Source organism: Ascaphus truei, chromosome 1 (genome assembly GCF_040206685.1).
Source record: "Ascaphus truei isolate aAscTru1 chromosome 1, aAscTru1.hap1, whole genome shotgun sequence".
NCBI classification, from domain to species: Eukaryota; Metazoa; Chordata; class Amphibia; order Anura; family Ascaphidae; genus Ascaphus; species Ascaphus truei.
Window position 1 is genome coordinate 85,624,170 of NC_134483.1, and position 22,908 is coordinate 85,647,077.

At 45.0% G+C, this 22,908-nt stretch overlaps 1 protein-coding gene across 4 annotated transcripts in view; it reads left to right on the top strand.

The window, feature by feature from the left end:
- LHFPL2 (LHFPL tetraspan subfamily member 2) overlaps window positions 1-22,908 on the top strand; it is a 176,141-nt gene that overhangs the window by 105,757 nt on the left and 47,476 nt on the right. The window contains exon 1 of one of the 4 annotated variants that reach the window (XM_075590923.1): window positions 20,626-20,719. The exons of the other annotated variants lie outside the window; for them this stretch is intronic. The gene's annotated coding sequence lies outside the window, so the exon portion shown is untranslated. Of the gene's footprint in view, window positions 1-20,625; window positions 20,720-22,908 lie in introns of those variants that run through there. 4 annotated transcript variants of the gene reach the window in all.

Below are 22,908 nucleotides of genomic sequence, written 5' to 3' on the forward strand. Positions count from 1 at the left end.
AAAGCAGCATGAACTGTTTCTTGGAGACCAGACAACAAACTGACTCGTATTGTATTTTCTGTTATTTTGTCTGGTACTCAGGAAGCTAGATCATTATCAATCTGAAATAAAGCTTTACCCTTTGGGAAAAGGGTCACGTTCTTTAATATCGCATGTAGACAAGCCGATGTATACATAAATCGGTGCACAACACGGTAAAACTGCCTCTCTGCTCTGTCAGTCTCTCTCGTGTGTGTGGGGGGGGGGGGGGGGGGAGGCTGTGAGGGAGTGAGTGAGGAAAAGAGGGAGTAAGAGTGAGACGCAGGGGAGATAAATACATCTGAGGCGGGAGGGGGGAGAGTGAGACGGATGGGAGAGAAATACATTGGTAGAGGGTGGGAAATAGAGGGGGCTCGTGAGGTGTGAAATTAACCTAATATGTGTCAGCCAAATAGGGGTTCCCTGAGATGTTTCGAAATAATTCAAGGGTTCCTCCAAACAAAAAAGGTTGGGAATCGCTGATCTAGAGGAAATATGGGGAAAATGTTGGAACAAAAGGTAAAGTGGCTGCACATTGTGGATGGGAGGGAGAATGTTTCAGGGTGGAGTATGGTCCAACCACACAGCTGATCCCATTGAGGTTTTAATGTGTGGATGTTAAGGGATGTTGGCATGGAGTTTCATCCAGAGTCTGATGGTACGTGAGTAGGGAATTCCAGAGACGGTGCAGCATGGGAGAAGTCATGTAGGCAGAAGTGAGAGGACTTAATGAGGCAAGAGGAATGGTAGAAGTCATGGGCAGAACGTAGGGGGCGTTTAGGGATATATTTGGGGATGAGAGCTGTGATGTTTAGGGGGAGGGGAGGGAAGGGAGGACAGTGTTGAGAACTAGGGTTTTAAGTTTGATTCTAGAGTATAAGGGAAGCCAGTGTAGGGATTTGCAAAGTGCCGCAGCATAAGTAGAGCGGTGAGTGAGGTAATTGAGGGGTCAATTTGGGATAAGATGAGTGAGTGAATTATTTTAGTTACGTCATGAGTGAGAAAGGGACTTATCCTAGCAGTATTTCTGAGATGGAGATGGCAGAACTTGGTGATGGAGTGAATGTGGTGAATGAAGGAGAGGGCAGAGTCAAAGATGACCCGTGGGCTGGGGGTGTTAATGATATTGTGGTATTAATAGTGAGGGAGAGTTTGGGTGTGGGGTTGGCAATGGAAGGGGGGAAAGAGTAGGAGTTCTGCTTTTGAAATGTTAAGCTTCAGATATCAGTGGGACATCCAGGGGGAGAGGTCAGGGGAGGAGTGTAAAATGGGGATGTCATTGGCATATGATGCTGAAAGTCAAAAGATTGTATTGGTTCACTAAGAGAAGAGGTGCAGAGTGAGACTAGCAGTGGGCCTTGTCGGACCCCAACAGAAGCAGGGAGTAAAGAGGAGGAGGCAGCAAAACACTGAAAGGAGTGGTTGGATAGGTAGGAAGTGAATCAGGAGTGGGTTGCGTCATGGAGGCCAGTGGAGTGTGTGGAGGAAAAGGGGGTGATCTAGAGTTTGAAGGCAGCAGAGAGATGCAGGAAAATTAGTAAGGAGAAGGCTCCCTCAAGGGTCTTATATATTTTTACGCTAGGTTAAAGGCGTCAAACTCCCAGCCATGAGGGATGTAAATGGATGGAGGGCATGGGTTTGTTTGTGTGTGTTTATTGCCATTATTTTGATCAATAAAATTACATTCTCTCAGAAATCTGCCGCCCTTAGTGATTGGATTGGCCTTGGAAGTTTTTTAAATTGAAATTAAACCATTGAAAATGACACAACCAATGAATGGGAATGCATGATTTTCGTGCAAATGTTTATTTTGGGCTTTGCCAAGAGAAAGCCACACATGATGCCACAGTGCATGTTTGTGTTAACAATCGTATTTTATTTAAATTGAATCTAGAGGATGGTGCTGTATTCCTTATATTTTCCACGTAGAATCTATCTACTTTATCTGTCCCGGTCATGATTTGCTTTTCAGACATAGGGAAAAGAAATAAAGTGCGCAACTAATGAACCATTTAACTTAAACCCACTAATAGTGAAATAGTGTTGTAAATAAATACCACCCTCAATCATAGGGTGTAGTTAATAACATACAATATCTGTGTTAACAGTGGCGGCTGCAGCTGTTAATGGGTCAGGGTGGCTCAACACTCCGACAGCACTAAACAAACAGGAAACAAAAAAACAGCGCGTACCGCATAGTGAAGTACATCAAAGTATAATTAATTTGTGAAAAAGGTAAGTATTAGGCGTACATCAGATTAAAATAACAAACGCATTGAGTGCAAATAGCACAACAGGTTACCACTCAGCAACAGGTATCGTGAAGCACTGGAAATCACAGCTATGGAGATTCGTGAGCTCCTCCTCACGCCCTCGGTGCAGGATGTTGCAGGAACCCGATCGGTCCGGTGGATCAGCCTCGTTGGGGGAAGATTCCTCCCGATGGTATCGGCATGTGTGGTCTCACCGGAGTACTGCGTCGCATCCAGATGACGTCACAGCGATGTGAGTCAGAGTCCCTTCCGTACCCGTGGTACGTGGAATCAGTCCGAAGCGGAGCGAAGTCCCAGTCGCACCAAAACAGTGGGGATATTACTAGAAGTCACAGTTACAATGACTCAATAAGCCACCAAGCAGGGAAACAAGGGCTGATATCGGACAGTATAGAAATAACTATACTATATGATAAATAATATATAATAAGTTATTTCTATACTGTCCGATATCAGCCCTTGTTTCCCTGCTTGGTGGCTTATTGAGTCATTGTGACTGTGACTTCTAGTAATATCCCCACTGTTTTGGTGCGACTGGGACTTTGCTCCGCATCGGACTGATTCCACGTACCATGTGTACGGAAGGGACTCTGATTCACATCGCTGTGACGTCATCTGGATGCGACGCAGTACTCCGGTGAGACCACACATGCCGATACCATCGGGAGGAATCTTCCCCCAACGAGGCTGATCCACCGGACCGATCGGGTTCCTGCAACATCCTGCACCGAGGGCGTGAGGAGGAGCTCACGAATCTCCATAGCTGTGATTTCCAGTGCTTCACGATACCTGTTGCTGAGTGGTAACCTGTTGTGCTATTTGCACTCAATGCGTTTGTTATTTTAATCTGATGTACGCCTAATACTTACCTTTTTCACAAATTAATTATACTTTGATGTACTTCACTATGCGGTTTGCGCTGTTTTTTTGTTTCCTTTTCAGACATGGCCCTGTTTAAGCCAATGGAAATGTTAAATGTTCAGATCCCAAACAGCATTACCAACGTTTGCTGAATTTTCCAGATTCTAGGTGACAAAACAGCAGGAAAAAAACATATGTTGCAATAACACCCTCCGACACACAGATAGCAGTACCCTATTTTGTTTAATAATACTGACATCGTAGTTTATTTTTTATCGCACCATTTTAATCACCTTTGTGTGTGTTTAAATATTGTATTTTTGTAAAATGTTCATCATACATGAACACAGATGAATGAAAAAGGAACTAAGATTTAATTCTGCATGGATCATGCAGGCAAACCATCTTCTATGAATAATTGACCATGTATGTTATTGTTGGTTAAACACTTAATGTTGCATGTTATCCAGGCACGTTTAAGATTATTTGTCATGGTTTAATATTTCTATAAACTTAAAAGAGAAACGGAGCCAATATGTATAATTATTAACAGCTGCTCATTTTATGCTGTTAGAAATGTCTGTATTGGCCAATCACAGAGCGATGGCACCTTTCCTATTCCTCGCTACAATACAGTCTTTGTCTCCATATTCTATGTTCAGAACCTGGGAAATATTGCAGTGCCTGGGTTACTGCCATTGTCTTTATACACATTTTTGTACTATACAGTATGATTTCTTCACTTGTGCATCACTAGGGATGAACTGGTGTCATATTAATTTGTCTTTTATTTTGATTTCCCCTGGTGCATTCAGTATTATATTTATAAATACATATTTTAATATATATATTTTTGTATCTATTGCATATATTACACATACTGTGTTTTAAACAGGACCCTTTTTATTTTTTTGTCATATCTTGCAGAAAAATCACTACATTTTTCCCAGTTGCATATATATCCCCTTATACCTCCCTCCAAATAAATTAGGCAGACATGCCTGTGCTGAAAATGGAGCACACCTGAGGGTACCCAGCTGAGAGATATGCTAATGGCTGCAAAGTATATTTAAATGCATCCCATCCCACACTTTCTAAAAGGATTTCCGTACCAACTATATAGAGTTGTCAAGCCTAAGGCACAACCTAATGACTGAAATGGTGTCAGACCCAACAGGACTAGAACACACACCCACTGCTTCTCTAGGTAGCAGCTCTAGCAGTGTGAGCTAAACCAGCTGATGACTAGCCGTGCACCACTGTTACTGAGCCAGGTAAGATTAAATAAAACACAGGTTTTCTGACACACCAGTAAAAATAAGGGGAAGCACAGCAAATAAAGCAGACGCAGAGAGAAAGTAATATAACAAAGTGAGCTGGTGACTTGAGTTGTTACTTCTAATCTTATAAAGGATAAAGATAGTGGGCCATATTTACCTAGCAGTGTTCTGCCATAAGGCACTTCTGGTGCTGGAATACATTATAGCCTATTCAAATAAATGGACTGTAAGGTGTCTTCCCGTGCCAGAAGGTCTCCCATGGCAGAAGACTGCTTGTTAGATATGCGTCTCTATCCCTGAAGAGGGTAATGTAAGTCTCATTAAGAGCTCATACCCATACAAAGCAGAGCTCAGTACAAAACTAAGTACACGTGAAAGTGGTGCTACCCATCAGCTGGTTCAACTCGTATTGCTAGAGCTGTCGTCCAGAATAACAAGCGGTTGTGTGGGTTCAACTTTTGATCCTGTTGTGTCTGACACTATACCTCCTTCATTCCTCATAAGGTGCCTTACACTTGTCAACCCAATAACACTATGTGCTGTGGGTAGCAAGCGGAATCACTTCCTGCAGTTCCTGGAGTTGTATTTATTGTAAAATAAAGTATTACAATTCAGTATGTGTCTGGCACTCGGAACAGTGAATATTTGTGTCCCTGTTCTGTTATACCGTAAGCATTGTTGTGCATATCCATCATGTAGCACCAAGTGAGTGCTCTGAACGCCACGGATATATACACTTAGCCTCTATCTACAGCTTTCCTTATCATCTAATAAGACCAGTGTACAGATGCAGCGGCCGTTAGTTTAAGGCATCATGGCGCCGTTTTTGTGTGCGCTGCTGTACTCCACGTGGCATGAACGCGGCCAATCGCCCCAGGCACACGTATTTATCGCGGTTGCTTTGTTTGAATTTTATGGATTGTGTGAATTATATGCAATGAAATTAATGAATTGTAATGTGTACAGTACTGTGCTACTGTGTCAATTTCAGGTGTTTAAAAGCCAGAACACTAAAATGCCATTTTCTGCACTCGCGTCTTAAGGCGGGAAGGTTGGAAGTAATCCCGCGCCATCACATGGGTATTCTGAGGTATACACCGCGTGATTTCGTAAAATTATGACCGCTGCATCTGTACAATGGATACTCTTTGAGCTCTTTGTTATATCCACTTTATCTCAGCACTATTAATATAAGTGTATCAAGTATTCCCATTGCTCTACAAGCGTGAGTTGATTTAACAGCAATGATACACTAAGTGCTTCCATATATGCACTGGTGTTGGCTGAATCAGAAAGATGGTATCGCTTTCAACATTTGTATCACGCAAACAAGTCTGAAGGTTGTTACTCTAAGGACAGTGGTATTGAATGCCACAGGTATATATATACACGTAACCTCAATAGCTTCTCCTATTAACTAAGCAGTTCAGTGACAATGGATACTTCTGTTGCCATCTTAGTGTGATCAGTGTAAGTGCTTCACACTTTTGATTTTCCAACTGGTTAACAGCACAGCGTTGGTTAATCTCAGTGAAGGCAGTTAGATTGCCTGCTATTGTAGTTTGCACTATGTCACTACCACACCAATTAGTGTTTAATAATGCATTAAAAAATTGCTAATCCCTAAACTGAAACGAACATAGTGGTTAAGCATACATCAAAACCGCTAATTGTCTATCTGCGACGTGGAGTCGATTATTTGTAAACACCATGCGTGCTTATCTAGCCTCAATAGCCTTCTCTACCAATGGGGCACAGAGTATAAGATACATTAATACCAATAGTTATATGATTGCTGTATGAGACCTAATTTTTGGTTAAACTATACTAATAATAGAATAAATTGGTCGTCTCTTACAGCTACTTATTTGCCATGATTAATTTTGAGTCCTTTTAAATATGTGTTGTTTCCAAGGACTTTATTTGAGCCGAGAGGTACATAAGACTACACATTTGTTAGGCTAATTCAATAGGTGGTTATCCTCCGACAGGAGGAGCTACACACGCGTCAACTGACCTTTGAAGACAAGTCAGTTGTACTACTCCAGAAAGGAATTAATATACAACCTGATCTTTTATTACAAGTGTTGCCCAGGTTGATACATCTGAGCACCTGTCTGGTTTATAACTACCTAAAAAAACCAGTTCGGAGGATTATCCTATCTACACAATAACTGTATATCAGCTGAAATAACTATCTCCTAATATGTGCACAACGGTCCTTTATTCAATGGTTATAGTTTGGATGTTTATGCACACCTTATTTTAATCAAATTGAAATAAAGAGTTTTTTTAACCACATTTTTGGTAATTGAGTGCTTCATTAACCGAGTTCTTTTTCTTTTGGTGGTACTATGTTATGGTGCTAACCTGCAGGCTCACTAAGGCCTGGGCCTCCGCTGATTGGGAGCTTGCGGGTGCGGGGTGCAGCGCCTCCACCCGTGGGGATCCCAGCATAGGCAGGATGGCTCCTCATGGGAACATATACAGTAATAACCACAACACACAGCAATAATAAACAATACTATTTACCAGCAGGTCCCTCCTGATACATATATAGAAATGCAATAATAACAGCACACAACCCGTAGTGTACCCCAATACCCTTGGCACCCTAGCAGGCTAGTTGTTCAGCAAGGCAACCCCAAATGTATGTGAGTGCAGCGCTACCCTCCCTAGTGTATTTGGTGGGGCACGTGGGTAGCTTCCTCACTACCAATGCCGTAGCCAGGTAATCCTTTGTAGATATCAGGAGTCGTATATGTGATCCCACGTAGCGGGGCCTCCCAACAATATGGCCCTCACTCCTTGCTTCCGGCAGCCGCATGGTAGTACTCCTTCGTGAGTTGTCCTTCTCCGTCGCTTCGCTGGTACCAGGAATGTCCCTGAGATATGGCCGTCCCTATAGTACTCATCTAGGGTGGCTCCGGGCCTAACTCGGGCCTACGGGGTTCTCTGGCCTAGTCCTGGGCCACCTACTTGCTTCCAAGTTTTGACACGCAGTCCCCAGTCTCAAGAGGATATTCTGTTCCCCTAGGGGTTTTCCTCTCCCTCCAGTCCTGTGGGAGTTCCAGCATGGCCACCGCACCTCTGCCTAAGAGTCCAAGGAGCTGCATCAGCTCCCCATAGAGGTGTGTAGGACTACCCTGCTACACAAATATATATATATATATATATATATATATATATATATATATATACATAGATACACAGCTCAACCCCGTTATAGTGCGATCCGTCATAACGCGGTTTGAGCATGAACCCCAAATAAATAAATAAAAAATTTGCAAACTGCACACACTCACAACACACTACACACACTCACAGCACCAGCACACACTGCACACACTCACAGCACACTCACTGCACACAGCACACACTCACTGCACACAGCACACACTCACTGCACACAGCACACACTCACTGCACACACTGCATACTGCATGCACACACTGCATACTGCATGCACACACTGCATACTGCATGCACACACTGCACACTGCATGCACACAGCACGCACTGCACACAGCACGCACTCACTGCACACAGCACACACTCACTGCACACAGCATACACTCACTGCACAGCACACACTCACTGCACACAGCACACACTCGCAGCACACAGCATACACTCACTGCACATTCTCACTGCACATTCTCACAGCACACTGCATACACTCACAGCACACAGCATACACACACCGCACACAGCACACACACACCACACCACACACACACAGCCCCCACCCCTCCTACCTTTGGTGTCACAGCCCATCTTTGGGTGCATCGTGGGGCTGCAGGGGGGGAGGGAGGAACGGTGCGAGGCTGGGGGGGGCAGTGCGGGGATTGGCGCAGAGTTGTGGGGGGGGCCGGTGCGGCGATCGGTGCTTGGCAGGGGGGGTGTCCTTTTGGTGCGGGATCGGCGCAAGGCTGGGGGGGGGCAGTGCGGGGATCGGCGCAAGGCTAGGGCCGGTGGGGGGGGGGGGAAATAGGTGCGTGTTTGGCTGCTGAGGGGAGTGCTGGGGAACTATAGTCGCTGCTAGGGGCCATGTAGGGCTGCCGGAGCCTCCCTCCTCCCCCCGATCGGGCGCGCGGTGGCCATTTTTTTTTTTAAATTAGCGCAACTCCAATTAGAGCGCGGTCGGATCGGGTGGCCCCCGAGGACCACGCTATAACGGAGTTGAGATATATATACATATATATATTTATATATATATATATATATATATATATATATATACACACACCTAGAGACACTACTAAATCTCTCTTCGGATTAATCAGAGTATGGATTTTTAACAATCTGGCAACGGATCTTGGATTCACTATGAAATCAGAGTTCGGATTCTTAAAAATCCATCCGGATTGTATTCAATGGCGGATTTGAATGAATTCACTCAACTTTTTTAGTACCTGATCCGCGGACTGGTTTTGGTGGGAGGGACGGATTTGGTCTCAAAAATCCGCGGAATTCCGGGAAATAACTTTGGACTGGTTCACCAACCTCTATTGTTGATATAATACAGCGACATCAGTTTAGTCATCAGTTGATTTGTCTACTTTGTGCTTCTAATATAGTGTTAATCTACAGAACAGGTACACAAATGTGCAATTTTTCATGGGGATTGAGAAAGAAATATATTAGATATGATGAAAAAAGGGGGTCCCTTTTTTTCCTGTACACACACACACACTTCCTAAAAGGCAGCATGATGTAGAACAAGTACCAGTGGTATCAGATGTTTTTACTAAGACTATTCACCACTTCTGGGAAAGCCATGATTACACAGGGCAGCTTCACCTCCAATGAGGCTACAGTTATCTGCTAGTGATTTACTTTTAAAGGGACAGCTGTATTCTTTTCTGTCCTTGTGAAAGGTCGCTAATCCTTGAATTGGACCATGTTTGGCGGAGGGCCAGAACCTAATTACTAATGATCTTTCAATGACACAACGAGGCTCCAAATATTTTTTCAAGTTGATTTGACTTTTATTTAGTTACCCGTTTTCATACTGGAAAAATTGCCCTATTGTCAAATACATCAATATTGCAACACACTATAAAACTACTCAATTATTTAAAAACAAACCCTTGTATGGGACATCCTTAAAACCTGACCTGTTGGTGGCCTTGGAGGACTGGAGTTTCCCACCCCTGGGTTAAAGGGAAGATGGTTGGTGTCCAATCTGTAGAGGCTACAATAAAGTAGAGTAGGCGAGCCACAGGTCTAGTGTTGGTCAAGTCAAAGGGAGGAAATAATTGTGACGGTGAAGGGGTAACCAGGCTCTTAATAAAGGTCAAGCCCTGTTTTGGTTACCTCTGATCCGAATATTAGGGTTCGAGTGTCAGCCCTTGAGCCCAGCAACTGTACATGTGTATTGTGTATTTTGCGACACAGAATTTTTGTATTTTTATCTTTCTAGGGATGCCAGTGAGCAGGGATTGCTAGGGTATGAGTTTCAAGGGGGGTTTTGCGGGTAAATTGTCAGAATGTGCCTAGGTAGTTGGTGTCCGGAGTTGTCGGTTCTCCTAAAAATGTACCCAAGAATCATGCTTGGTTCTCGGATGCATGTAGGCACATTGTCCCGGCAATATCTCCCCTTGAAAACACTTGTGCACTCACCGCTAGGGTTTCCTGCTTCAGCACAGCCCAGAAAGGTAAATGGGGGAAAGGGATGCAAAGTGTCCCTGTAACTATGAGGGCTCCCTAGCTTAAGGGGGATACCCAGTTAATGCCCAGGTAGGCCAGAACCTGTATTGGGGTTCATGGGCACTTCAACCATAATTATAAGGTTGTGAGGGGACTCTTAGAGTCCAGTCCAAGTCTCTGAGATAGTGTGTGGGGAATAAAGGCTATGCACGAAACGCGTAGAAGGGCTGCATCCCTTGATTTTATGATACCTCAATAAAGATTCTTCATTTTTGGCCAGACCTGTTCTTCCTTTGGATCGCGGTGCGCTACACCACTTTTCTGCACTAGTAGAAAATAAAGTGCAGCTTTCTATTCTATTCCCCAGACCCAGAGATTTAGGATACAGTAAAAAAGTATATTTTATTAACATTGGGTTTAATATTGTTATATACCAGCGGTGCGCAAACTGGGGGGCGTGGGAGATTTTTTTTGGGGGGAAGGATGCGTGGGCGGTTGCAGAGGTCCCACGCTCTTCCCCAAGTCATTTAAATTAAATGCTGGGTGGGGTGGGGGGGGCGGACCGCACAAGGCCTCTGCAACCTCTACTTACCGGGATTCAGCTGGCTTCAGGACGCGTGACTATGGCAATGCTGTATCAAATGACGCGTCACGGTTGGCTTAGTAACGTCAAATTATGCAACGGGTCATGTGATGTGACACGACCATGACACCGCGCGAGGTAAGGAGGGGGCGCACAACAGAGGAGAGCAGGCGCAGCAAGAAAAGTTTGGGTGCCCATATTATATACTGTTGTGCATGGTAAATGAGCTGGGACTTTCAGAACCAATGTTCAGACAGGCTACCGAGTTGGTGCCAGTAAGTCTTCTGGACATCGGAGATGAAAGCCGCCAGGGGTGTGAAGACCATTTTGGTAATGGGGAAGGGCTCATATTCCCACGTCCTGGAATGAATTGCTGCCGTTTGTCCTACCAAACTTGGAGGAGCCTGACCCAGCGGTGGCATCTGAATAGCAAGGGACTAAGGTGGCAAACTTGCGCATGTCCCTTGGCAGATTCAGATTCCCCGCTTACCCGGCTTTCCAGACCGGCATCGCTCTGATTGGCTGTCGAAAGTTCCCACGCTCTGATTGGCTGTAGTATTTTGTGAATGAACTCCAAAATACTATAAGAAACCCCCTAAGCCAATCACCGGAGAGATTCTGAGCGCCAGAAGTGCAGGCAGGCTTTTCAGAAGTGCTCTTGCACGAATAGCAGAGCACCGGCTTCAGAAAAGTCTGGCCGGAAAATATTCTAAGTCCATTTTTGCGACCCAAGTTCTCAGAAGGGTTGCGGTTGGGATTTCAAGGCGATTTTAGTTCCAGGATGTTTGGAGCGAAGTCCCGGTCAAGGAAAAACTCTAATTTAGAGTGCTATAGAGCTAGGAAAGTGTCGTTTTTAACCCCAGTCCCCAAGTAAGTGTTTCTTTTCGTCTGTATTTTGTGTATCATTGTGTGTGTGCCTATTTTTGTGAATAAATCTCAATTTATTTCATTATCTTGTTTTGCTCAATATATGATCCTGGTAAAAGGTGCACAATAAACCTGGTCTCGCGTGACAATAATGTCTCGCGTTGTAACCTAAAATAAAAAAGCGGACGAAATAAATGGTTATAAGACTAAGCAAAAACGCATTCCCTTCCCAAAGATGAATTGCTTAAGTCAAACAAATGAAGCAGCATGGTGGGTATAAAGTAATCCGGGCTATTGTGCCTAGGAATGAAAGTTTTCCAGTTAATGACATCACTTCGAATTTACATGCTCTGCCAAAACAACCATATTACTTCATCACAAGAAGACCCTGCTGGATAAGGCCATTTGAGTTAAATACTCGCACTCATTTTTCACTTTTGCTTGCATTATCTAAGAGATTAAAGCAAGTCTGTTCTTTCCGTTAGTTGTGTAGACCATGAGTCATATATATCTGCACATATAGCCCCCTTAGGATTTCAGGCAGTCTATCGTCTAACATGCCAGTGATTATTTCCCGCAGACAAACTACTCAGCGATTTGCTTTTGCATTGTGACTGCTAATCCCTGAGTAATAACTAGCTCTGATTCAGCAGGACATGTTTCTTGCTGAAAAAAATAACATCATTCCAGGGCTGTTTTAAGTTTTTATTTTTTTTTTCTCCGTGCATTTTAATCGTCATCCTATCCAAATTAGAAATGACACTTACGTGGAGAGAAGGTTAACCGTTACAGTGCTCTAATGATGTACTAGTTGCGTCATGGGCAGTACCAGATTTTTTTTTTTTTTTTAGGGGCCGACTGATGTGACTGAGAGGCCAGTCCGATCAAAACTGAAGTAGGGCACCCAACACTTCTGTTTCCGGCATCCGGGCCTGGTCGCGGCAGAATCTCTCTTGGAGCGATCACATCTGTAGAAATGCCAGGGGTCCGATCGCACTCCGGCGCTGATAAACCCCCAGCATTGTAGTGGTTGAAATGGGCATTAGTGACTTCCTTTGCAACACAAGAATTACTTTCCCAACGGCTTCACTCCGTTGAAGCAAAGAGGCCACTAACGGTTCAGCCCGTCTGCCCTTCTTGTTCCTGGTGGCCATGTAGTGACAGTTGTTCCTGAAAAGCAGCTGCAATTTCTCAAGGGGATGTTTTTGTTCCCCACTAACCTGTTTGTTTTATTAGTTGTCGGCTGCTACAACAATAAGAGAAACTAATCCTGTTTCACATGTTGGAAAGTCCATCATTTAGATTGGTCACAGGGTAAAAACATTTTCTCCCACGTGCATGCTCCTGGGATTTTTTCTGCCTTGTTGTTCATTTTCAGTGTTTGGCTCTGCTCTAGAGCGGTGCTGCTCAACTGCAGTCCTCAAGACCCCCCCAACAGGTCTGGTTTTAAAGATATTGCAGCTTTAGCACAGAGGGCTTAGTCAAAGACTGAGTCCCTGATTGAGCCACCTGTGCTGAAGCAGGGATATCCTGAAAACCTGACCTGTTGGGGGAGGGTTTGAGAACTGGTGTTGAGCAGCACTGCTCTAGACTATGGTAATTAGGGTTTTAGAAGTCCAAACTATTAGCAGGGCAATCCCAGAACCCCACTTTGCTATTTTATTTTTACTATCTGAACATACAGGCCTACATATGAAAGGTTTGGTAGACAGGAGCAAGACCTCTTCATCCTTCATTGACTTGCAGTGTTTTTTCCGCAGGAAATGGGATTCTCAGTCTATTATGATTATTATGAGGGAGTGTTTGTTAAATATGGAGTGTTGACCAGAATGATTCCAAACCATTGCAGCTAAAGTTTTACAGCAACAATTCCACCTTTTCATTATTGTTTGCCCCATTTTTTACATGGTGGGGAGATGGGATCCCCAGAGCCCAAGTGTCATCAATTGTGGCTTTCTATTGGGCTGCCATTTGGAGTTCATCTTACTGATTTTTAGCACAAGTTTTCTCATTAACTCCAGTGGACTTTTCCATTAAAATTTCCTTTTGTTTTGGAAAAGAAACCTCAGAATCTCACCAGTTTCAGTCCTTGGCAAAGCTCCCTAGCAGGGTGAAACGCGTGGAGTGGGAGGTTCTTGTTTTGGGCATTTTTTTGTCCGTGTTTTTTTTATCTGTCTATGATTTGAATAAAGCTGTAAAAAAACATTCATCAGTCGGGTTTCCTGAGCTTTTCTCAGAACATTGCTTGCAGTGCTCCGTCTTCTTCCATTATCTATCGTTTGTTATCTGACTTGCGCGCCCACGGAGATGTACGTGACGTACCCTCGTGGACTCCAGCTGCATTAATGAGTGCTCTCACCGCTACTAGCAGCACAATCAGAGACTGCCGGCACCAGAGATCCCAAAAAGGACTAACAAAGGAGGTGAGCACACACATTTGCCCTTCTCAGAGTGTGTCCGGGTTACGCGCGTTTTGTTTGAGGAGGTTATACAGACTTAAGTCTCCGCTACACCAACTGGATTATTATCTTAATTCCATTCATTGAGCTGTACGCAGTCTCACTTCACTCTCTAGAGCACAGGACAGTTTCTATTTTTTCTCTTCAGTCTTTGAAAGCTGACATCTTTTTAAATTTTTTATGTCATTGTTTGTATTGATTTTAACCTTTCATTAAGTAAGGGGGGGAGGGGGGACATTACATTTGCTTCCTAACTTGGGATCTTCCCATTACCAAAGCCAACATTGTGTTTATGGTCCTGGGGGCCTGGAATTCTGTTACACTGATATATTGATTTCATTTCTACAGTGAAGGACAACATATTTGGTACATTTCTTTGAAAATGCACTATTTACCCTAAATAAAGCAGCATTTCATCCCTACATTAGATAGATTTGCTTATTCTTCCAAACTCCTCCATCCTTATCATTGGGAACTACCCAGTTAAGGAGACACACTGGTGCAAAAAGGGAGAGCCAGTCACCGCAATCTGTGAAATGAATGCTGCCCGACATAGCACCAATAGTGCCATTCCCGCAATTAATTAAATGGTTGTTATGCAATAACACGGCTGGCGCCCAATTTCATTTCTCAAAGACTGGTTCGAAGTTATGAGAAATTAGCAGTTCTGCTGCAGACAACCCCCCCTGGTGCAAGTAAGATTAACAATACAAATCTATGTACATGTGAAAAGAAATTCCCCAAGAAGGGAGGATAGCTGCTTTGAGGCAGTGGGGTTGATGTTTAACAGGGTTAAAGAGTAACCATGAATGAGTCTGGGTTTATGAAGAGTAGACAGAGAAGTAGGCTGTTTCATGTGAGGTCTTGACCTACAACGTCTTCGTGGAATAAAGGCAAAAGTTATTAAAAGGGAAACTCCAGTGTGGGTTTCTCCCAGTCACTGCATTCTTTGGCACTGACACCATGCCGACCTTTCTAAAAATCCAACACTTTTTTTTTCTCTCCAGCACTCGTGTTTTTTCCCATGACCTAATATTTTCTGTAGAGATTGACACCAAAAAATACTGTGCGTTTTAGCTCCTCGTGTTTCTTCAACGTTCTAATTCATTTATGGAATTAAAGAGATCTTCATTCAATTCTCATAGGATAAAGGAATGTAATGTCGTTTTGTGAGTAACGAAATTAAAATAGTAATGGGCTAATGTTGTTTAATACGTTTCCTGAGGAGGGAGATGTCTTTGCTTTTTTCTAAAGGGACTCAAACTCCGTGTCCCTTTTTTCTCATTTCCCCTTCCTCTTGTTTTTACTGGCGGATTGGGGATCTGCTATTGTGTACTTTGTAAGCAGCATTTTATGAATAGACGTGGTTAATGAAACCGAAATCTATTTTCTTTCCTGATAGTCCTAGACATGACCTTTTAATTTCCTAGAAATGTGGAAACGTGGCTACTATCCACTTTGAAAACAGATTTATTTGTTGGTGTAGCTTTTCTTGCGGTCTAAAGCGATTTGCGTCTCGTCATTCTTGTGTAATAACAATACAGAGATATATGTATGTCGCAGACTCCATGGCTAATGTCCGTTTTCCCATTGGGCCCGGGGCTAAGGCGGCAAAATTTTGGGGCGGCAAAAATTTCCGCCCTCATATAATTTTGCTGTGCTCTCGGGCCTCTCGGAGCTAATGGGAAGGTACTTGCTTGTGTGGCCACCTACTTTCTGCCACACTACTGCTCCTTTGGAATACCAGCGCCGCGGATGTCCCCAACGTGATGTCACACGGCATCTTGTTGCCATGGCAACGTGACATCGAAATGCCAAATGGCGCTGCCGTCACTTTGGTGACGTCCGCAGTGTAATTTGACGCTGGGATTTCAAAGAACCAGGAGGATGGCAGCGTGGAGGCGGCCACACAGGCATGTGCCATGGGGTGGAAAATTTGGAAATCCACTGCTGTCCCTGGCTTACCGCAGGTAACCAGAAGGCAGCAGACGCCCGATTGCTGCCACCGCTTCTTGTTGGCACTGCGATCGGTATTATATAATAGGTTGACAATGAACAGCATAGTCTGTATAATCAGCATTTTATGATTTTCCAGCACAGTAAGTGTTTTATTTGGCTGCTAATATTTATCATTATGTGGTCTCTATACATCATTGCTTGTCTGATTTATTTTGTTAGTTATCCTATTAAAGGTTACGTTTTAATAACTACATCATTCCAAACTACCTTTGATCTGAGTGCTGCTCTAAAGGAGATCTTTCCTTGCCTAAGCAAGTTTTTGTTCATGGTGTATTCTTTGCTACTCCTAGCACCTTATCAACCACACATTAGCTACATAGATGTAGCCTAGCTACTTCTTTTCCTGGGCCCTACCAGTATAAGCCCTGTTAGGTGCAGGCAGTGGATAGGCTAATTCCTTCAGAAAGGCCCTGTGTGCTTTTGCAGCCTTGGATACATTAGATGGGTGTTACACTTACACAGGTGCCGGCTGTACTGGTATGTGTCTCTGGAACCAAGGGGTCCCGGAGCTGAAATGACCATGGTCCAGCTTTGGATACCCTCTGCTTCCCACTCAAGTTACCTATTTACTAAATAAATAAATTATATTTTTACAAGTTATTTGATTTTCTGTATTTTCCCAGAGAAGATATTTGGGGTACTGCCTGTTTTAAAACAAAAACAAAACCTCACAGGGGTTAATTTCAACGATATGTGCGGTATCCAGAATCCATAACGAGTTATATTCACTTCCTCTAAGTGCATAATGTGAAAGAATGAGTCTTTCTCTAGCAACCAGACGTTAAATTACATTGCTTTCCAAGAAATCCAAGCTGCATCTATGTGTCTTTACTGCTAGCAGTGCCACATTCTGTGCTCTATGGCTGCCATAGGGAATTCTATCCACTGCTATGTGTGTTTGCTTATATCATTCAAGAGGAGATAGTGAGAAGCTGTTTTACCATTAAATGCACTTTGTACACCGATTTGAAAAGTGCAATCCCACTTATAGGGGTATTCATGAAGGTCCGTTGGGGGGTTAACACATGTGATGCAGACTTGAGTGGCAGGTAATGTCTGATCTAGTGCCATAACCCGCAGTGACTTCAGTGAATAACCTCCTAAGAAAAGGTGCGATCCCAATCGGTTTACAAAGCGCATTAAATGGTTAAACAATTTCTCACTTCACCCCCTTATTGACGTGCCCACTTTGCTGCCCGGAGCCTGCTATGAATTGCAAAGTAGAGCAGTCTAGTTCCCTCTAGAGTTAAAGCGGCACTCCTTCTAGGACCAAATGAAACTACTACTGGAAGTGGCATAACTATATATACACGTAACTCCAGCACTGCTATGGGCAAAACGTATATACCAAGCAGCCATGTTGCTAAAAGTGTGTGTGTGTGTGTGTGTGTGTGTGTGTGTGTATATATATATATATGTAGCCAGGTCTCCCCTGCCTGCCAAGCCCCCCCTCACCTTCCTGGCGATCGCGGGTGCCTCCGAGCCTAATAGCGGTCTTGTCGGCCGCTCGGAAGAGTGGGGGCGGTCAAGATCCTGCTCGGGGGTTGCCGGGGACGCGTGCGGCCGGTTGCCAAGGCCACGATCGCGTTGTCAGGGCTCCCGGCACTCCCGCCGCCATCTTCTATGTGTTCGCGCATGCGCAGTGAGTCCCCGCATGCGGCGGCTAGCCAGGGACATTGCGCATGCGCAGTGACAGCGCGCGAGAGGCAGCCAATCAGGGGAGGGCTCACAGAAGGGACTACATCTCCCTTGAGCCCCAGGACCGCCCCACGTGACCCCAGGGAGCCAATAGGGCTACAGCATCTCCCTGCAGGGGAGAATGGATATATTTCGCGGGCTTGGAGCACGCTAGTCAGTCGGCGTCAGGAGCAGCTAGGGGAAGGAGGTAGGGTGCAGGAGTCAGTGACTCCCTGCACTAGGCCAGCAGCCCCCTAGGCCCCAGATAGCCCTGAGTCACCAGTAGTTGAGTGTTGTAGGGACAGGCCCCAGGTTAGGGACCCTGCCCCTTACTACACAGAGTCAGTTAGGGACACAGCGGACGCCGCGCATCCATCCAGAGGTTTGGGCTCAGACCTCCGCTGCAGCAGCCATCCGGGTGGGATTGCCCCGGACGGTAGTTCCTGTATTCGTCAGCCTTCGGATCCTTTGTGAAGCTTCTTGGCAGGCCCGGGCACAGGAGTGCTCGGCAGGTAACCATCAACAAGTCACCAACGATCCTACATATATATATTATTAATACGGGACTAGTGGCTGCGCAGTCACACATATCATCTCCCTTTAAAGGTGTGGGACATATTGTGTGGGGTTATTGGACACGGGGTGGGATCACCCGGTGTAGGTGGGAGCATCCTGCGAGACGCAGTAGTCAGTGTCTCCTCTAGAGAGGGACACCTGTTGATTTATGAATAAGTACATGCTATACAGTATAGTCATTGGTTATTTTACATGCGGTGTGTGGAGTGATATATATATTTATCCTGCGCGGAACCACTCCTCCTCTGGCGGGAGCCATCGCAGGTGGAGGCGTTGCACCACGAGATTGTGTTATATGTATGTACCCCAGGCTCCCCGAGCGGAGGCTTAGGCTCCTGAGAGCCACACAGGTATACACAGCAGGTATTAGCGTCTGTATTCACAGGGAATACCCGTTACATATATATACACACACACACACATCTATTTTCTTTCCTGATAGTCCTAAACATGACCTTTTAATTTCCTAGAAATGTGGAAACGTGCCTACTATCCACTTTGAAAACAGAAAACATTATATATGTATGTATAACTGTATGCTAATTTGCATGTCTTAGACAGGTCTGCAACCCTGCCTCTCACCATTATCACCCAGCACACAGTCTTTCCACAGGAGCAAGGGATTCTGGGAAATGACATGCAAATGAGCACCCAGTGCCACCTTTTGCTTCAAAACCATATAACATGGTTCCCTATAAGCTTATGCCTGCTGCATTTCTCGGCTTTTGAGCACAGCCTGGGTTAAGATGCATAGCCAGTATACCCATCCACAGACAGCCGTTTCGACCTTAATGGGTCTCATCAGTGTGGGATTGGTTATACTGGCTTTGCAAAATGAAGCAGGGATAGGTTTCGCCACACTAAGATAAGTTATGGAGGGTAAAAAAAAGTGACAAAAACCGTCCACAGTAAAGCATATAACAAATGGAAATGATGGTATGCTCATTTGCATGTCCTGCAACCCCGCCTTTCACCATTATCACACAGCACGTCCACTGCAGCAAGGCATTCTGGGAAATGACATACACATGAGTACACAGTGCCACCTTTTGCTTCAAAACTATATATATATATATATATATATATATATATATCTACCTTCCCTATCACGTAAGTTCTAGTAAGACACAGTCAGTGACAGGTTGTCCTATGGGGTTTTCCCCCTCAAGCTGACTTCCTGAGTGATGGGAGTGGTGGTGCAGATACTGGGTTCTCCCTCTTTGAGCTACAGGAAGGAAGTGCCTAAATTATAGTATGAAGTTCAGCCCCTTAGGGGTGAGTCCTTCAGAAGCAGTTAGGGTTCCAGATATCCCTTCATGGGGATAGGAGCTCTGAGCACTCCTCCCGGCTGGGAGTGAAACATGTGCTCAGTCACTCATGGGCTGAGGCACTAACCTAATCCAGAGAGGCCTCACTATCACCTGCAGGCCAGTACCATCCAGAAGCCAGGGATCGACCTTATCAACTGGAGCACACGCTGTACCAACACCAGCAGTGGCTGCTGTAATAAAGACTATCCTTTATACTTCTGGCTCCGCGGCAGTCTGTGTGGAGGGAGGTATTAGGAGTAAGGACTGTCATAGCGGCACTGCTGAAGCCCCCTATGTCTGGAGGTGCTGAGACCGAGAAGGAAAGAACCAAAGGAATCCCCAACCACACCGTAATAGGTAGGTTTAAGCAGAACAGACGTTGTGACACATTACGCATTAATGTAGCGACGCGCTGTTTGGAGGTGGGGCTCAGTACCAGGAAGTCAGCTTCCGGGTGCTCTGTGCTGTTCTACTTAAACCTACCTATTACAGTGTACTCTGGATGCTGGTCATAGCGGGTCATCTTTGGCAAGATTGTGGCAAGATTCTAGCAGCAGTACAGATGAATTGGAGCCCTGTGGAGTTACATCTACATCGGAGGAGATACGTTCCGTTTGCAGTTTTCTCCACTACAGATGAATACCCCTCAAATGGCACATGTGGTTTCTGAGTTCCGTGTGATATCAGCACTTGATCTGCCTCCAGCTGTCAGCGTCCGTTTACAGATTGTCTCAAATTAATGTGTTTTTACCTACCATGTGTGTGCAAGTCCTGGTGACTAGTCTACGTTTTAATAAAATTCCTTTTATATACAGTATTATACAAAGTAGTGCCATAAAGCTGGCACTTTTCTTTTTTGTTATATATATATATATATTGTGACAGGGTCATTGACTCCGTGTATGTGAATAGGAGATGGCAGTATGCATGCTATCCAGTAAACGAGGGGGTTAACTCAGCTTGTTAAGCAGACCACAGGTGATTTGAATTAAGCTCCTTCACCTGCTTTAAAAACAGGAAGAGGAAATGCCTCTGGGGCGGCAGTCTCTCTCTCTGAGGCATAGAGGGAAGACAGAGGAGTGTTAAGACAGCCACAAGCTGCCCAAAGTGATCCTGTCCCAAGAGGGAAGAATAAAGCTCCCAGGTAAGGAGCCAACTGCGTTTGCTGTACTTTATTGGGCTGGAATAGGTTAGCTAGCCAGCCAGATAGTTAGCCTGCACTTTTGTTTAGCTAGTACCCCGACCGGGATTAGGATTTGGTTTCATTTCAATTTTAAAGGGACAGTGTACCCATTGTTTAGTTACCGTTTTTGGACAAATAAACCCAACAGCATTATTTCACCGGAAAAGACGTTTTGTCTCCTCACTTACCACGGCCATCCTGCCACAATATATATATATTCCATCCATTAGCATCTACATTAGATTTAGTCAAATATTGTGTAACAATTATCTACATTTGGCCCAAGTGGTCTATGACTATTTTGTCACAAGACGTGGCTGAATTTTTGGATGCACAAAAAAATGTGGCAAAATCAAGAAATCAGAAGCGGATGTAATTATTCCCCAATCGGGAAGCTAGTGCAAATGAAGTTCCACTGTCTGTGATGTAGAAAGTCCTATCAACACCCTCCTCCGCCCCACTGCCCAGCACAACCCTGTCTTCCCACCCTTCTACAAAACAGCCCACAGCAAATCTCCTGTCAACAAAATGGTGCCCTTACCTGAAATGTTGTTCTATTAGAGGGGGCCATTTACCAATAAATGGTAAGCTTTTTCTCTTCAGTGGACTTGCAGAGAGTGATACAATACCGCTGCCTTTGTGTCTCTGTCCCACTTTATTTGCGAATGAGGTGCATTCACCTTTGTACAAGTGGATTAGTTATGTCTAAAACCGGTGCGACTAGCGGTCTCCAAAGACAGGTTTAAAAAGATATATCATCACCTCACTGACTGTAATTTACTTAACCCAGGCAACGGTAAAGTCCTGTATCATAAGTCGTACTTGGAAATAAACGCACACCGCCCCTGCAAGCTCAGAACCCTGGGAAATAAACGCACACAGCCCCTGCAAGCTCAGAACCCTGGGAAATAAACGCACACAGCCCCTGCAAGCTCAGAACCCTGGGAAATAAACGCACACAGCCCCTGCAAGCTCAGAATCCTGGGAAATAAACGCACACAGCCCCTGCAAGCTCAGAATCCTGGGAAATAAACGCACACAGCCCCTGCAAGCTCAGAATCCTGGGAAATAAACGCACACAGCCCCTGCAAGCTCAGAACTCTGGGAAATAAACGCACACAGCCCCTGCAAGCTCAGAACTCTGGGAAATAAACGCACACAGCCCCTGCAAGCTCAGAATCCTGGGAAATAAACGCACACAGCCCCTGCAAGCTCAGAATCCTGGGAAATAAACGCACACAGCCCCTGCAAGCTCAGAATCCTGGGAAATAAACGCACACAGCCCCTGCAAGTTCAGAACCCTGGGAAATAAACGCACACAGACCCTGCAAGCTCAGAACCCTGGGAAATAAACACACACAGCCCCTGCAAGCTCAGAACTCTGGGAAATAAACGCGCTCAGAACTCTGGGAAATAAACGCACACAGCCCCTGCAAGCTCAGAATCCTGGGAAATAAACGCACACAGCCCCTGCAAGCTCAGAACCCTGGGAAATAAATGCATACAGCCCATGCAAGCTTAGAACCCTGGGAAATAAATGCATACAGCCCATGCAAGCTCAGAACAGTGGGAAATATAAGCACTCCGCTACTGCAAGCTCAGAACCCTGGGAAATAAACACCCACAGCCCCTGCAAGCTCAGAACCCTGGGAAATAAACGCACACAGCCCCTGCAAACTCAGAACCCTGGGAAATAAATGCATACAGCCCATGCAAGCTCAGAACCCTGGGAAATAAATGCATACAGCCCATGCAAGCTCGGAACCCTGGGAAATAAACGCACACAGCCCCTGCAAGCTCAGAACCCTGGGAAATAAATGCATACAGCCCATGCAAGCTCAGTACCCTAGGAAATAAATGCATACAGCCCATGCAAGCTCGGAACCCTGGGAAATAAAACAGTCAGCTACTGCAAGCTCAGAACCCTGGGAAATAAACGCACACAGCCCCTGCAAATAGGGGTCCGGTTTTCATGGTAATTCCGTTGCCTGTCCGGTATAAAATTGGAGGTAATACCGGACACGTGTCCGGTATTCCCATTTTTGCAGTGGCGGAGGCCGGCATGAGGGCAGGCAGCGCAGAGAGTAGTACTGAGACAGGGGGGCGGGGAGGCAGGAGCACTCGTGTGTGTGTGTGTGTGTCTGTGTGCA